Here is a 6,732-nt window from a genome sequence, read left to right as displayed (position 1 = left end):
ATGAAAAACCGATAAAGGTCCGAAACCTTGCGGAGGGGTAAGGAAAGCTGGAAATATAAATGACAAAAAGATAAAAATGAAAATTGGGAGGAATAACCCAACTCCGCGTGGGTGGAAGCCGGCTTCGCTGACCCAAGTGACAAGGGTCGCGTCCGGGGCCCCCGCAGCCCAAGGATACCGACCGCTCCGAGGGTCCGAAGCGGGCCTAAGTGATGCTCTGGGCCCAGGGGTACACGGACTCCCTCAATCCCTTAATGAGAAAAGGACGAAGACGGGTAGGGTACCTCTACAACCTGCCGGACAGCGAGGCCGAGGCCCAGTCGGCCTCTGGATACTGCGTCCAGCTGGACCCGCCCTCCAATCTGCCCCCAGATGCCGCGTCTACACCTGGGTCCCCAGGTGTGGGCCCTGTGCTCTCCGATCGGTTTACCCTCCACCTCGCCGTCCCCACCGCACCACCATTCGGCTCGCGCGCTGCCTAAAACCTCAGCCAGGTTCCGCGGACTCCTCCCGGCACTCCTAACATGGCGGCCGAGTCCCCTCCGCTCCCTGGGCCCACTCTGGGCGCGTCCGACCTTGGCGCATTTTGGGCATTGTAGTTCCCGAGATAGCCCCGGTGTCCTGCCGGGCCCTTAGAAGACTACGATTCCCAGAGTGCACCGCTCCTGAGCATGGCTATTGGGGCCTTTCGGACAGAGGGATGATGTCATTGCAAAAACCCCACTGCATTCATTGTGCTACGGTCTATCCACCCCCCTGCTGCTGCTGGGCTTGCGTTTGCCGCTTGCTCCAGCTGAGCTAAGAGTAGCAGCGGCACCAGGGCAGGGACTGACTCCAGCCCTTGGACTTAGGACATCGCAACACGTTCTCTTGCCTGCGTGACTCATTCGCACATCATTTCTGTTTATGCCTGGGGTGGGGAGAAATATCCCAAACCAGGTGAGTTGAAGTGATTTATTCAAATGGTTCTACCAAGTTATTCCTCCCGCTTAATTCTCAAGGCTTTCTTTTGGGAAGATGGGGGCGGGAGGATTGGAGAGGTGCTCGCAAGTGCTGCTAAGCAAAAAGCTCTGTGCAATTTGGGTCACTGCAAAGAACAACTCTAGCAACCTGCCCCCGCCAGAGGACCGATTCCTGCCAATTCCCTAGTCGCAACTCCCCTCAACCTTTCTAAGGATGGGAGAGGGGGCTGGGCTGGGGAGGATGTTGGGAAGTGCTCTTGGAAAATCAGAAGAAGGCAGAGGTGGGGGACTGCAGTCCTGTCACTTACGGCCCCAGAGTGCTGAGGTTTGAGTGGGAAGGGGTGATGCGTGGGGAGAAATGGAGACAGTGATTTAATGTGGTTGCACTACTTTAGAACATTTCTGTGTCGCTTGAGCAAGCACACACTATTTATTTTTAAGATGAGCGTGCTTCTGAGTAGGTTAAGTTTTGTGGGGCTCTATTTTACGTGTGTGCCTGTGTCGTTTGTGTCGCCTTTTCTGCTGATTTGAGGTGACACTGTCCTTTAATGGTGCACTCCCTGCCAGTCAGAAACATTTCACGTGTCTGGGGAAGCTTCTCTTAGGCTGCTGGAAGCAGCATTTTTGTTAAGTGTTTTTCTTCTTCCCACTGCAGGATTGTTTGGAAGTGGAGCCGACAGATTTGTGCTCGTGTGTTTTAAATTATGTTGCAGTAGGCTCCTTGCCACTGACAATGGTACCATAATGAGCTGCCTTTTCGTGAGGCACAGTCACCAGTCACAACTAAAGGTTTGAAGAAGGGATCATTAGGGAAATCCTGGTTCATTTTGATGCATTAGGGAAAGGGAAAGTTAGAAGTACTGTTAACCTTCATTTGCCATTACTGAAAGGTACCCAGAAGGTATCTTCTGAAAAGAAGAGTGATCCTGGCCAGGGAAATCAAGGAGCATAGAGGTGTGTTTTGTTTGTTTTTTTGGGGTTTTGTTTTTAAGCGAACTGACACATTTAATAGGATAGAAAGCATTCTGGCTTGTATGATTTTGGCTTTTGTAAGAGTTATTAGGATGATTAGTGCAATAAATGTTACTTTGAGATAAACAGCTGGCTGACTCCAGAACAGATGGGGCCAGTCTTAGCTGAGAGATCTACAACCTTGGAAATGAATGGACTTGGGGTCAACCACACCCCCTCCTGGAATGTCAAAACAAGGAGAAATGCCAGAGCATTTTATGCTTAACTCTAAAATGCCAAATCTTTTTGTAGCCAGGTCAGGCATTGGGTGAAAGTCATTCCTGGTTGTTTTCTGCTGAACAAATTTTGTCCATTTTTGATTCAGACCCTTAGGTCTTCAGAGTTGCAACGGGGTGATGCTTCGTGAAATACTGCTTGTTACTGAATGCAAAGGAAGGTCCATTGTATGGGCTTTGTAGTAGAGTGATTTATTGGGATGCAATGAGCAGCTTTGGGATTTGGGAAAAGATTGCCTGGCTTTGCCTCTCTATGTTTCTCTGATGCTTACTGTCTATTGTCCTGGGCACATTACCCTTTTGCCAGCACCTTCCTTGCCCCACCCCTCTATGTCTTTTGAAGTTCTTTCTGTTTCTTTCCCTGTTTCTCCATTTACGATTCTCATTTTTCCTCTCTGTTTCAAAATTTCTCTCATCACCAATATACAAGTCTATGTATTTTTCCAATTTCTTAATACCCTCCCTACCCCTTCTCGAACTCACCCAGAAACTCCAGGGTGGAAGTAGACTGTGCAAGTATTTATTCCACAGAGCTTCTCTTGGAAAAGGCTTTGATTTTTCCTTTTCTTACGGTGGGTGCTAGACAGGATTCGCAGCAATGAATCTGACCCTTTGGCTTGGTTTGTGGCTTCTGTGATAGATATAATTTGGCCTCAGCAGCTTGTGGACAATGCAGTGTTGCAGTTGAGCCCATGTCACTGTTCTTTTCATTGGTACCTGTACTAAGAGCTGCCAGTGCATTAGCAAGGTTTTAAAATGCTTTACATGAGGGACATCTAGCTGGCTCAGGAGGAAGAGCATGTGACTCCTGATCTTGTGGTTGTGAGTTTGAGCTCCACGTTGGGTGTGTAAAGATTACTTAAATAAATAAAAACTTAAAAACAAAAACAAAAACAACCCCAAACCCAAATACTCTACTTGAAATCTTCTCTTAATTCCCCCCAAATAAGAAGACTTCAAAAGGCTTCTGCCTCATTTAATACTCCCCCCGCTCCCCCCATTCTGCTCTAATAAGTGGTGGGAAGGCCATCTTTTCTGTTGATTGCTGAGAAGCAATCCAGGTAGCCTTCCTGCCCATTTGTTTTTTGTTTTGCTTTTTTTTTTTTTTTTTTTGAAGACACTTGGAGTGGTAGCAGTGTTCCCTTCTGTGATGTCTTCTACCTGGATGAAAAAAAATGTTATTTTTTTATTTGCTCTTTTAAGGAGAAGAATGTGGTGGTGGTTATGTTCGTTTGTTTAACATTAGTGCTTTTCCAGGCACTAACTGTTGTTGGTATGGAGGCAACTAGTGTGACAGGCTGATTCAGAAGTTTTCTTCCTAGACCTCTCTCTCACTACCTTCTCATTCCTAATTTTCTTATTCTAGGATGCTTCATCTCCTAACAACATTGTTTAGTATTTTTGGGGGAAAGATGAGCTGAATAATGGGTTAGATTTGTCCCATCACTATTTCTGTGCCCTTGAAAAACTATGCATTTCTTTCTGCCTCTGTTTACATATTTGCAAGTGGATAATGATCCTTGTCCCTTGGCTTACTTAGCCTCATGGGAGTAACAGTTTGGTCCTAGCTCATAATTCTGATAACAAATATTAATTGAGCAGCTACTGTGTTTTAAGGACTATGGATACATCAGTGAAAGAGAAGCTTCCCCAGGCACCTGGGTGGCTCAGTCAGTTAAGCGTCAGACTCTTGATTTCAGCTCAGGTCATAATCTCAGGGCTGTGAGATGGAGCCCTGCACTGAGCTCTGCACCCAGTGTGGTGTCTGCTTGAGATTCTTTCTCTGTCTCCCTCTGCCCCTCCCCCTGCTTGCTTGTGTACCTGTTCTCTCTCTCTCTCTCTCTAAATAAAATATTTAAAAGAGAGAGAGGAAGAGAAGCTTCCCCTGCCCCCATGGAGCTTCTGTTCTAATAGGGAGATGATCATTGGACAAGTAATCACAGTGTGATGAATGCTACTGCCCAAAGGGGATGTACTATATGGTAGAATAGGAGTGCCTAGAAATCATGGAAGGCTTCCTGTAGGAGGTGACACTTTAAGAAACTTGAAGAGTGAGTGGGAGTAATTTAGCTTGACAATGAGAGGTGCTTACCGGGAGACAGAGAGGATTTTTGACAAGGGAAACTTCGTGTTCAAAGTACAAAGGAAAGAGTGGTAAATAAGAGGATTGGAAAGGAGGTCAATCAGGCTATGGGAGTAGAGCAAAGGGAGAGAGACCAGACCAGGCTGGAGAAGTGGGCAGAGTCTGGAGAGTGGGCAATTTTCTGAGCCTCATGTGTGTTTTGGTCTTTATCCTAAGAGCAACAGAAACCTAATAAAGCGATTTAAATAGCTAGATGAATTTTGTATGTAAAATGATATGAAAAACATCACCTTGGCTATTAAGTGGAGGCGAGGTTGGAGGAGAGGATTGGCCAAAGTGAATATGTAAAGGACAGTTAGCAAATCAGGCTTGTAGTCTATGTGAGGGATAATGGTGGCTTGGATCTAGGGTGGTGGCAGAGGGCTTGGAGAGAAAGGAAGCAATTGAAGAGATGCTAAACTTGAAAATTATAATTGATAAGATTGTGTATTGATTGGATGTAGGGATAGCGAGAAGGGAGAGTAAAGAGGACTTGAGTTTTTCCTTGAGCAAATGAGAATGCCATTTTCAGAAAAAGAGAACACTGGATAGAGACCAGATTTTTGTTCAAGAAGGAGGGACTTTTGGCCATGTTGAGTCTGAAGTTCCAGACAGACATCTAAGATCTTTCTCTCTTTTACCCTGTCCAAGTGTAGGATGTGGCACAGTAGACTTGAAGGGAGCTCTGGTGAGGCTTGCTGCTCTTTTATTAGCTGTATGATGTTGGGCATGTTATATTCTTTTTCTGAACTTTAGTTTCCTTATCTGTGAAGTATATTTATTCCTCTAATTTATATTGATTTCCCCCCAGCTCTATATGTATGGTGCTAAGAATACAGTATTGAATAAGATAGTGTTTGCTTCAGAAGAATTCACTGAAGTGAGGGAGGCAAACCTAAGTAGCCACACAAAAAGAATTATGTAGGCCATGCTAGGAGAGCACAGCCCCAAGGAAGGCTTTCATTTTTTCTTATTGGTGAGAATAAGACCTTTGACCTGAGACATGAAGTAAGAAGGAGCTCTCCAGATTATTCCCAGGCACCTAATAGAGTGTCTTGCCCAGATTAGGGACTCAGAATGTTTGTTGACTGAGTAAATTAACTTAAGTCACTGAGGGTCCATTGAAAAACAAGAAATATCAATGCATTGGAAGAAGGCATTTAGTAATAAAGGTGTTAAATGTGAAATGCTTTTTAACAAATCCATTAAAACATATTCCTATGACCTGCAGCCTTAGAGGTGTTTTTTTTTTTTTTTTTTTTTTTTTTTTAGATGACTTGTAGGAAAATTCAGAAATATTTCAGATCTGGTTTCATTTTGGCTAAACTTCCTTTATTCAAGTTAGTTTCTCAAAAATAATTTTAAAATTATATAGACTTCCCTAAATCAGTGGATCTCACACTTTTGAATTGTATAGATAAGCAGAATTACAAAAAATAAGGTAAAATGGGGTGAGCTGTTAACAGTGGTTATTTTTCTATAGTAGAGAGAGATTTTTTAAAAAATGACCCCTTAACTTTTATGTCATAAAATAAAGGACACTTAATACCAAATTAGAGGGAGATCCTGCTTTTAAAATTAAAACTATATTGAGCTTTATGAAAAATTCTCTACTTTGTCTTTATTATTCTCATTTTGTTGCAGAATAGTAAAAAAAAAAAAATGAACAAAACACCAGAATGTTATAATAATTTATGGAACCAATGCCCTATTTTCTTGGCTATGGTAGAAATGTGGCCCATCTCCAAATAAGAACACTTCCAAGTATGGAAGAATTTTGTATAGACCACAGAAATTTATTTTCAGTTCCTTCTCCATAGTAATCCAATCTCTGAAAACTAGATAGGTGTCCTCAAGATGTGTCTAAGGTAGCAGTTCTTTACTCGTCCCCAGAGGATCCTCACAAAGACCAGGACCTCTGAGAGCATATGTTAAAGTGTGTGTGTGTGTGTGTGTGTGTGTGTGTGTGTGTGTTAGAGAGAGAGTTAACATGCACATATTTTTGTATCACTATATGTGGTCTTTGGGCAAGTTATTTAACTTCTTTGAAGCTCAGTTTTTTGGTAAGAATATTATGAGTTTTAAATGAAATAATATGTTTTAAATGTCTGGCACTATGCCTGGTATAGCTGATGCTCATAGTAACTTTTTTTTTAAAAAAGATTTTATTTATTTATTTGAGGAAGAGAGAGAGAACACAAGCTTGGGGGAGGAGCAGAGGGAGAGGGAGAAGCAGACTCCCCACTGAGTAGGGAGCTTGATGCAAGGCTCCATCCCAGGACTCCCAGATGATGACCTGAGCTGAAGGCAGATGCTTAATCCACTGAGCCACTTACAAACTCATCATAGTAACTGTTTTTAACATATTTATTTCTTGGTTTAAATATTTTATTTGTTGGCT

The 6,732-nt window shown here is 43.2% G+C and overlaps 1 protein-coding gene across 1 annotated transcript in view; it reads left to right on the top strand.

Annotated features, from left to right (window-relative positions):
* The first annotated feature begins 751 nt into the window (after positions 1 to 751).
* Positions 752 to 6,732, top strand: part of RAB30 (RAB30, member RAS oncogene family) — an 83,853-nt gene continuing 77,872 nt past the window's right edge. The window contains exon 1 of the mRNA XM_041730148.1: positions 752 to 939. The gene's annotated coding sequence lies outside the window, so the exon portion shown is untranslated. The remainder of the gene's footprint in view (positions 940 to 6,732) is intronic.

This window comes from Vulpes lagopus, chromosome 15, assembly GCF_018345385.1.
Source record: "Vulpes lagopus strain Blue_001 chromosome 15, ASM1834538v1, whole genome shotgun sequence".
Lineage (NCBI taxonomy): Eukaryota > Metazoa > Chordata > Mammalia > Carnivora > Canidae > Vulpes > Vulpes lagopus.
Note: the sequence above shows the minus strand (reverse complement) of the source record. Positions and strands in the feature narration are given on the sequence as shown.